The sequence below is a fragment of the Anolis sagrei genome, chromosome 3, assembly GCF_037176765.1.
Source record: "Anolis sagrei isolate rAnoSag1 chromosome 3, rAnoSag1.mat, whole genome shotgun sequence".
Taxonomy (NCBI): domain Eukaryota; kingdom Metazoa; phylum Chordata; class Lepidosauria; order Squamata; family Dactyloidae; genus Anolis; species Anolis sagrei.
In genome coordinates this window covers 216160564-216170754 of record NC_090023.1, presented here as the reverse complement: position 1 = coordinate 216170754, position 10191 = coordinate 216160564, and the positions used below count along the sequence as shown (strand labels likewise).

The 10191-nt window shown below is 40.7% G+C and overlaps 1 long non-coding RNA gene across 1 annotated transcript; it reads left to right on the top strand.

Moving 5' to 3' along the window:
• The first annotated feature begins 404 nt into the window (after positions 1-404).
• Positions 405-5256, top strand: LOC132769879 (uncharacterized). Its single transcript, XR_009630932.2, has 2 exons — positions 405-691; positions 4814-5256. It is a non-coding gene; the product is annotated as an uncharacterized lncRNA (long non-coding RNA).
• Positions 5257-10191: the final 4935 nt, after the last annotated feature.

Genomic DNA, 10191 nt, shown 5'->3' with positions numbered 1-10191 from the left:
GATATTGTAGGATATAAGGCTGTGTGGAAGGGCCCAAAGATTACCTGAAGGCACACAGCAGCAACAACAACACGAGCGTTATGTAGATGAAATACAAGAAATCTGGAGCCCTTGGCATTAGATTTAAGGCCGGACCCTCATGGGTATCTTCTGTCCCAGGACTATCTTGCTGTTTGAAGCAAGGAGAGTTAAACTGAATGTGCTAAAATCTACCGAATAAAGAAAATCACCGATAATTCGCTGCCCTTTAATGGCATTGTAAAAAAATGCCAAATTGGTAACATACATGATTGTATATACTGTAAAAAAAAACAACCAAAAAAAACATCTGTGCCCCATGAGATGGTCAGCTCTTCCTTCTTATGCTAAGGGTTCTTTAGTCTAACAATCACCTGTCTCCCTGTCTATATGGGAGAGATGTATCAAGGCAAACAGGAACGTCGGTATGGATACAATCTTGAACTCTGTTGGAAAGGTTCGATACAAATAAGAGAAGGAGAGGGAGGAAAAAGTGCCAAAGCCAGCACTTTGAGAAAAAAAGAAGAAGACTGCAAGTAATCACTTAAAAGAAGAAGAAAAAAGCTTCACAGTTGGGCTCATCCACTCTGCCCTGCTGCTCTTCAGTCATCTCTAAGCTGGCTCCAGGTGAGATGTGCCATGCTAGCAGATGACGCCCATCTCTCCATCTGGGGTAGGTAAAGCCGGAACAATTCTCTGGTGTCTGAGTGCTGCTGAGCTGTCATTAGTATGCAAAGAATGTGAGGGGAGTGAAAGACAGAGAAAGTGTGAGAGGAGGGGGGGGGGGGGGGAGCCAGTTGTTTTATTCATGGCTGGTGATATTACAGACTGAGTGAAAATCACATTATCGTAATGGGAAAGTTAGAGTTGCTGAGACGATGCCCTGAAGCCTGCACGCTGATTGGGGTGTGATTGCTATCTGTATTTATATGTAGAAAGCAAAGTTCACTCTCAGTTCAAGATGGTGGCGCCTGCTTCTTTCATGCTACATAATTCTTCAGCTGGGAGAAGGCTGGAGAAAAAAAAGGAGAAAGGCATGTGAGTGCCTAACCAGGCATTTGGGGAAGGGGTGGGGAGATATAGAGGGATTTCCAAGATGCACCAATAATCCCCTTCTTTTCCCATCCCATCTCCAACTGCCCCATTCAGGTGTAGTCAAAAAGATTTGCTGCTGTTGTTTTCGTTTTAAATCTGTGAAGGAGCTGGAGGAGAATGGTAGCAGTACAGATCAGCTGAACAGGCAGATGTGATGGGAGAGAAATGAAAAGAGAAATACTGTCATGCGGGGGCCATGGAGAGCATTTGGAAGCAACACAGGGTAGAGGAAATGTGGATATGTTATATTATACCTGTATACCTGCACCTGATGGTATACAGCAGGGGTCCTCAAACTTTTTAAACAGAGGGCCAGGTCACAGTCCCTCAAACTGTTGGAGGGCCGAATTATAATTTGAAAAAAAAATGAATGAATTCCTATGCACACTGCACATATCTTATTTGTAGTGCAAAAACACGTAAAAACAATACAATAATTAAAATGAAGATCAATTTTAATGAATATGAACTTATTAGTATTTCAGTGCAAAGTTTGAGCCTGCTTTTTGGCTGATGAGATAGGGTTGTTGTTGTTGTTGGGTGCTTTCAAGTAGTTTCAGACTTAGGTTGACCCTGAGTGAGGGCCGGGTAAATGACCTTGGAGGGCCGTATCCAGCCCTCGGGCCTTAGTTTGGGGACCCCTGGTATACAGAATAACCACCCAGAACCATCCCCAATCTCTCCCCAGAAAATTTACTTTTTGGGACGTCACATCTTAGCAGATTCAGTAATACAAAAATAACTTTGCTGTATTCTACCTTTCACAAAGGCCATTATTAGAAAGTAGTATAACTGGAGAATGAAATTCTCTCACTTTCTCTAAAGATTGTTGATTGATCTAAAAAAGGACAAAATATTGCCACTGGATCACAGGCCTGTAGATCTGTCTCCTTGATAAGATCATGTCAAAGGGAGAAAATAACTAGCCAGGTCCATCAGCCAATCAGAGAAGGAGGAGCCTTGGAAGGAAGTTTGCTTTTCCAAGCCCTATGAGAAAGAAGAGTAAGTCTGGAGAGCTGAAGGGAAGCATGTCCTGGGCTCTTCCATTAGTTGAAGGGCCAGTGGCCAGTTGGGCATTAAACCTGTTTCCTCCACAAAGAAAACTGTAGAAAGAAGGACAACCTGGTACCATCCATTGACCAGAGAAGGAGGGGCTGGAAGGAAGTTGACTATCTTTTATTTGCTAAGAAGAAGTCTTAGTTCCAAATGCCAGTTCTCTGGAACTGAAACTTGAAGGAAGCAATCTCTTCTGGCTTCATCTATTCCCCAGCCACAGGACCAAGTACTTCCATGTTATATTGGTGCACCTTATTGTTTACAAACTGTCTTGAGAATAATTTGATTGAATGCTGTGGTGTAACTGTTTCTGCATAGTCTGTCTATGTTAAGTCATAGCAAAGGTGTTGCATGAGCAGTCTAGGGATGTAGCTCTGTCCAGGAGAGGGCACTGTGGCATTAGGTAGCCTAGCCAGGGTGTGGCCAAAAATCTGGCCCCTAATGTGGAGGGAGCAAGAGGATGGATGCCTCCAGCAGCAGGAGGGTTTAGGTGATAACAGTAACAAACTGTTCAATAGGCCAGGTCTAATACTAGCAACATTTGCATGCTACACAACTTATGTAGTTTTAGCTGTGTTCAATTAGACAGGTTCAGGTGATAACACTGAATGAAACATGCCATCACTATCTGTTCCTGCTTTTAAAGGTGCATGGATGATGGCAATGCTATGATAATGCCATTTAACTAGAGCGTTGGCATTCGTTTTTGGGTTGTTCCAAGATTTTGCAAATGACATGGACACTAGTCACACTGACTCAGGGATTCTGAAACTTGTAATCCAAGAAAGGAAGATCTCCAAAGCTCTGCCCAATTCATACTCTGTCTACAGCAGTGGTTCTCAACCTGTGGATCCCCAGGAGTTTTGGCCTACAATTCCTAGAAATCCCAGCCAGTTTACCAGCTATTTGAATTTCTGGGAGTTGAAGGCCAAAACACCTGGGAACCCACAGGTTGTGAGCCACTGGTCTACAGGGAAGACACCAAATAGAGGTGCTCTCCCACAATTTCCCTTCTGTTGTCCCTGATGCCATAACATAGTAGCTACTATAGGGACACAGTCATTGGAATATCTGTGCATAAGTACAGCTGCTCTCCAAATAGATGTTTGTCTTCTCTTGGTCATAAAAATGGAGAAAACCTACAAATAATCATTCTCATGTTGGGAATACACAGTTTGAGTGCTGTATGTTTCCCTTCTTGTAAGGGTGCTGTAAGGTTTGGGTGTTTGTGTTCTATGTCAAGAAATTTTGGCACCTCCCCCCCCCCCCCCCCCACCAATCACTGGTATATATTTTCTGTTCATCGTGGGAGTTCTGTGTGCCATATTTGGTTCAATTCCATCATTGGTGGAGTTCAGAATGCTCTTTGATTGTAGGTAAACTATACATCCCAGTAACTACAACTCGCATATGTCAAGGTCTATTTTCCCCCAAGAGCGCCTCAAGAGCGCCCCTGGACAAAATCAACTATACTGCAAATGCTTACTTTGTGTAATGGATTGAGCCGCCCCTGCTGATCTCTTACCACTTCATCACACTAGAGAAAAAAATCTACTTTAAAATACGGTTTTTGCCTCCTCCAGAATTCTGGGGTTTGTAGTTTAGGGAGGCTGTTAAAGGCTCCTCCCTATCCCCAGAATTCTGCAGGAGTCAGAAACCGGATTTTAAGTGGATTTTTTCTCTAGTGTGACGAGGCACTTAGGACAATGTGTATTCTGAGTACTGCTAAAGGAAAGGCCCTTTCCTTTCTGACAACTGTGTTCTGATGGTGCAGAGTAGTTGTTCCCATGCTTGGGCCTCCAGGTGTTTGGGACTTGAACTCCCAAATGCCCTAGTCAACTTGGCCAACTGTCAGGAATTTTGGGAGCTGAGGTCCAAAACACCTGGTGGACCAAAGTTTGGGAAGCACTGTTTAAGTTGAATCGTAAGATCATTATCATCGCCACCACCATCAAGCAGCGGGAGGAGAAAGAGAAGGAGAGCTACTCTGGAAATATTTTCAAATGAAGAACTAGGACAAATGTATTTTAGTTAAACAAATGCTCCATATTGTTTCTGTTTATTGCCTCAGGCCCTTTCCCCAAGCTACTTATGCCCTGGAGTTCTCAGTATTTTTATTTTATTTTATTTTTTTCCATGTCAAGTGATTTTTGAAACTGTAAGTCACTTCTGGTGTGAGAGAATTGGCCATCTGCAAGGATGTTGCCAAGGGAATGCCCAGATGTTTTGATGTTTTACCATCCTTGTGGGAGGCTTCTCTCATGTCCCCACATGGGAAGCTGGTGCTGATAGAGGAAGCTCATCCGCGCTTTCCTCGGATCCAGTCTCCAGTCCTGCCCACACAAGGGTTTAACCCATTGTGCCACTGGGGACTCCATTTATAAAATTATATTATCAATGCTCTAATTTTTACAGTACAAGATCTGAAAGTTTAGAAAATTGTTTGGATTACAGTTTCCTAAAATCTCCAGCCAGCATAGCCACTGGGAAATTCTGAGAATTGTAATCTAAGAATCATTTATTCTAAACTCTGATGGAAATATGTTTATGTGTAAAGACTGAAAATAGAATGTTTAGTAAATGGTACATAAAAAATGAAGAGAAAAATCTCATACATGAATCTGGAAATATTTTGTCTCTCCAGGGCCCTAACTGGAATCCAGATCTCATCGGTTCCTGCCAGTGTGGACAGTGTTAAGAGAAAATTGGAGTTGAAGTCTAACAGGTGACAAGTTCTTGGAATATATGAAAAGATTATCTGGGATAAAGAAAGAGGAAGCATATGGAAGCCAACTAAAAATGGCAAATATGCAGAGAAGAGCCTTGGTAAAATGCTGTCCTTTTCACCTAGGATATGCATATCTGTGTTGTGGATTCCAGCACTCTCTCCCTCCCTCCCACTGAAATCCTACAGATCTGGAAAGAGAACAGAGACATCACTTCCTTCCTGCTCAGCTAATTAAAAGCTGGCCACGCGGTTGCTGAAGGGTGTTCTAAGCCAGAGATTTTCACAGCTGGAACTCAGAAGAACATAGGATAAGTGAACCGTGGGTGTGGAACCCATGCAAATAAAGAATTAACAAGAAACGTCTGCCTCTTCCTAAAGGGCACAGGCTGAGCCCAAACATCCTTCTGTATAGGGTCAATGTATGGTCAATTAGAACAGTAGCTCACTCAGTGGGGGAGAAGGGTTTATTTAGCATCTTGTAAGCAATTTCACAACAAGGCAAGAGCATAAAACCCTTCCTTAGAGGGAACTACTAATTATACATTGGCGTATATATTTGTCCCTACTAGTTTATATCCAAACCCACAATCTAAGTCAGGGATGGGAATTGTGTGGCCTCCCAGATATTATGGGACTACAACTCCTAGCATTCCTCATTATTGGCTACATTGACTACTAGAAACTGTAATTCCATATTTAGACAGCCGCATAATTTTTCAGCCAGCATAGCCACTGGAGAGTATTGGAAGTTGTAATCCAACAATCAACTTTTCTCAGCTGTAGAGAAATATGTTTGTGTCTGAAGACTGAAAATCTGAAGTAGGAAGACATAGGTTGCTGGACACGTTATTTTATCTTTTCAGTTTAAAAGACCTAAAAGCAGGAAGGTGAGACTGTGACCTTCTGAATGTTGGGTTTTTTAAAAAATAATTATAAATTTTATTTGATACATCCCAACAATTAACAAACTTTTGCCATACAAGACTTATTTCAGTATACATTATTCCAAAAGTAATTAATTCTTAAATGACATTTTATACAGCAATTCTAAACGATGTCATTGCATCAGTTTAACTGTGTGGAAAGCCTGGTTCAAAATGCTATATCTGTCGGCTCCGTCCACTTTTTCTGGATGTTGTTAGATTTCAGTTTCTGCTATGCTTTCCATTGGCCTCCCTGCCCAGGACTGATATAACTTAAGAATTCAGCAACGTTTGGAGGGTAACAGATTTCATACCTCTAGCTCAGAGCATTCTCGTTTGAACTCTGATAAAAGCAAATGTCACAAAGGCTGGATCTACACTGTCTTATATCCCAGGATCGAATCCCAGATTATATGCTTTGAACTGGATTATATGAGTCTACATTACCAGATAATCTGGGACAAGCAGATAATATGGGATCATATACTGGGATGTGGGGCAGTGTAGATCCAGCTAAAAAGGCATGTTGCACAAAAACGGGTCATTTCCCACAAACTATAGTGTGGGCAAAGTAAATCATAATATTAACATTTGTCTAGAAGGGCAACTTTCCACAATATGGTGCTTTCTGGACCACCCAGTACAATTAGTGGTCATGGATGATAGGGGCTGTGATTCAAAGCACCAAGCTGAGAATGGATGCTTTATGGGCATTTCATTTCAGGATTCTGCAAACACGGACCCAACAGGCTTGTTTTATGGTCCTTTTACTCTGCTTTTTACCCTTTGGCTTTTGTATAGGATTATAAAGTAGATTTAAAAATAGGTGCTATATAATTTGGTTCTCTTTGTATCGTATTCTAATGTGTGTGCGTGCATGTGTGTGTAGACCAGGGGTCCTCAAACTAAGGCCCGAGGGCCAGATACGGCCCTCCAAGGTCATTTACCCGGCCTTTGCTCAAGATCAACCTAAGTCTGAAATGACTTGAAAGTACACAACAACAACAACAATCCTATCTCATCAACTAAAAACAGTCCCACACTTCCCATTGAAATACTAGTAAGTTTATATTTGTTAAAAATTTTCTTCATTTTAATTATTGTATTGTTTTAAGGGGGGTTGTTGCATTACAAATAAGATATGTGCAGTGTGCATAGGAATTAATTCATGTTTTTTTTCCAAATTATAATCTGGCCCTCCAACTGTTTGAGGGACTGTGACGTGGCCCTCTGTAGCCACGTCACAATCTGGCCCTAAAAAGTTTGAGGACCCCTGCTGTAGACACATACTGAAGGAATACAAACATTTCCTATCTCCCACCAAACATCTATCTCAACTGTAGATGATGGAGCTTTGATATATTTGATCCAAAAGCATCTCCACTAGGGAGTACTGGAAGTTGATACATAAGGAATGTAGAAAAATCTTAAAGCTAGATATTCCCATGTCCCCAGAAATATACCTGCTAGGAATGTTTGACACAAATCTCTTTCAAGAAAATAATATGGAAAAGTTATTTACTTTCTTTATAACTGCCGCTAGGATAACGTTTGCCAAGATGTGGAAAGAGGACTCGATACCTACCAGAGCACAATGGTTAGAAAAATTTCTGGACATCCAAGAGATGGATGAGCTGACCTACTGATTAAAACAGAATAACGGAAAAGGAACTGGGAAAACGGATTGGAGCTCTCTCAAGAACTATATAGAAAATGAAATGTTTTGATATGTAATGACTGAGTAGAGCTCATCTAAGACTGACGTAGTAAATGAAATGTATTAAGATGAAAGTAATATTATCTGGGGAAAGGAGGAGAGAAGGAATGTAATAATAGGATTGTAAGAAGAAAATATTTAGAAAGTGAATGAAGAAGAGGGGAAGTCGGTTTTAGTCACGGGGAAGGGAGGGGGAGGGACTAGGAGGGCGTCTTGTACGTTCCACTTGTGTTCATATTCAGACTTGTCCGATGTTTTTGTTCAATGTTATTATTAGGTTCGATGCACATTGTTTGTCTTATCTTCATCCATATATGTAACTGCTTCATGTTTATTATTAATGTAAAACCTATATATATATATAAACAAAAGCATCTCCACTATCACAATATACTTATAATTCAAAGACACAATTTATCCAGGCATTCGAGATATGATAATGTCAGTCTGAATGCACTTTTCTGTTATATCAGTAAAAGCTGATAGGATTTAGAGATATTTAATTCTTATATCAATATTTCCATATCAGCTGGATGTTCAGAGAACTATTTCTAAACTATGGAGTCAGATCTGTAACAAACTCACACACATGGGTAGTCAGCTAGAATGAGAATGATTCACAGTGGACATTATCATCATTCACATACATCGTAATATAGCACATTATAGATGACAGCTCAAGAATTCCCAAGGCACCTCCATTTCAGAAACAGACACAAGGGAGACATCTGACAATGTGGGAGAAATGGAGGCAAAGTTAGTGAGCTGCTATGGTCAGGATACACTGCTATAGTGATTCCTATAGAATCTGGATTCATTCCTGACCCACCTGGTGGCAGTTTTGAGTCTCTGGTGGACCACTAGAAATCTTTACATGCAACTAAGGAGCCATTTATACTGACCATTGAACTGGCATCAAAGAAAGTCACTTCACTGTGCAGAAGATTACGTAGGAAATCCTAGAACCAGTTTCAGGCCAGAATGGTGATTACATAAGCCACAGAGCACTGATGCACATTAAGGGACTTTGTATGCTTTTTTTGGGTGAGGTGGGGGGAGTTGTCGCCTGGCCATCGCAGTTTGAAAGCTAGCTTCAACTTGTATTAAATGGCCATTAACCTGCATTAAATGTAGATGAGGACATAATCTGGCCCTAGAATAGATCCTCTTCTGGACCACCAGGTCCTGATATTTTGTACTGGTTCTCACCCGTTGTCAACTCTGCATATTACATTAAAGGCTCAACAAAAGGTTGGCTTTTGAGGGAGACAGTAGGGAAGTGTTACGCTCCACTGCTGTGAGCAACCATTATTCTCAATAAAAACATTATTAAAATTTATTTTGCTCTAGTCTTTAAAAATCCCTGTTGTACGATAAAACCCAATTATTAGAGGAATGTCTAACTAGTTTTAATATTTCTGGTATGGAATGATAAAGACCCACCTCACATTTGACAATTGTAGGAATTACATTTGAGCTCATACATTTGGCATGGGTATATCACCTGCATTGAGACCCCGGTGGTGCAATGGGTTAAACGCTTATGCTGGCAGGATTGCTGACCAAAAGGTCGCAGTTCGAATCTGGGGAGTGGAGTGAGCTCTCGTCTGTCAGCTCCAGCTGTTCATGCATGGACATGAGATAAGCCTCTCACAGGATGGTAAAACATCCGGGCATCCTTTGGGTAACTTCCTTGCCCAGAGGATGCAACTTGCAGTTTCTCAAGTCGCTCTGACATGAAAACAATCACCTGTATGCATATTTATTTTGTAGTATGCCAAACATCCCCGAATCTCCTATCTTAGTGAATTCCAATGCAGCAGAAATGGCACAGGTATAATTAATTTTTTAAAAGGTACTGTGTTGAAGCAATATGATACACTACAGCTTGGTGGTTCTTCCTTTTCCCAGCATACCTTTCTGGGCAGTCATCTATGATACTGAAGCAAAAACTGAAAACAATTTACACAGAATTTAAAAACCACAAAGCACTTTATGACCATTATCACACCAATCATCATTTCCTTCATCCCCTTGGAGTATATGTATGCCACCTGGCTAATTCTAGGCCAGGCCTACTGATATGCCACTGGCAATTTAAATGTGCATATTTTTAAAAAACCTTTTCAAAATGAGTCTGAAATTCCATTAAAAGTAGGGTTAGGTTAAAATTACTGAATGTTTTTAAACAGCATTTTTTCCAAAGCTGGTTTTAATTTTTGGGGAAGAGACAAAATATACAGCCAGCCAGCCAGCCAGCCAGCCAGCCAACCATTGTTTTGACATTTGTTGAAAAAACATTTATATTGCCTTCACTCTCAGTTGTCTTCACTTGCTTTGTAGTAGTACTGTGTTGTTAACTTCTATTCTGATTGGTTGTGAGGTTTCATTCAAATTGAAAAGAGGAAGAAATAATGATAAAGGAGAAACAGTTCAGAAGTTACAGAAACAATGGTGCTGAACGAAAGAAAATATTGAAATAGTTCATTGATGGGGGAGGTTTTCAATGCTTTGAAATAGTTTTGATCCATTCCATAAGGTAGCTATATTAGTCCATTGTAGCAGCTGGGGATAACATTTCATGCATCTGATATGGATGGAAGCACACAAAAGTTAATGCTACAGCTAAGAATGGAAAAGAAATTAGTGAGATT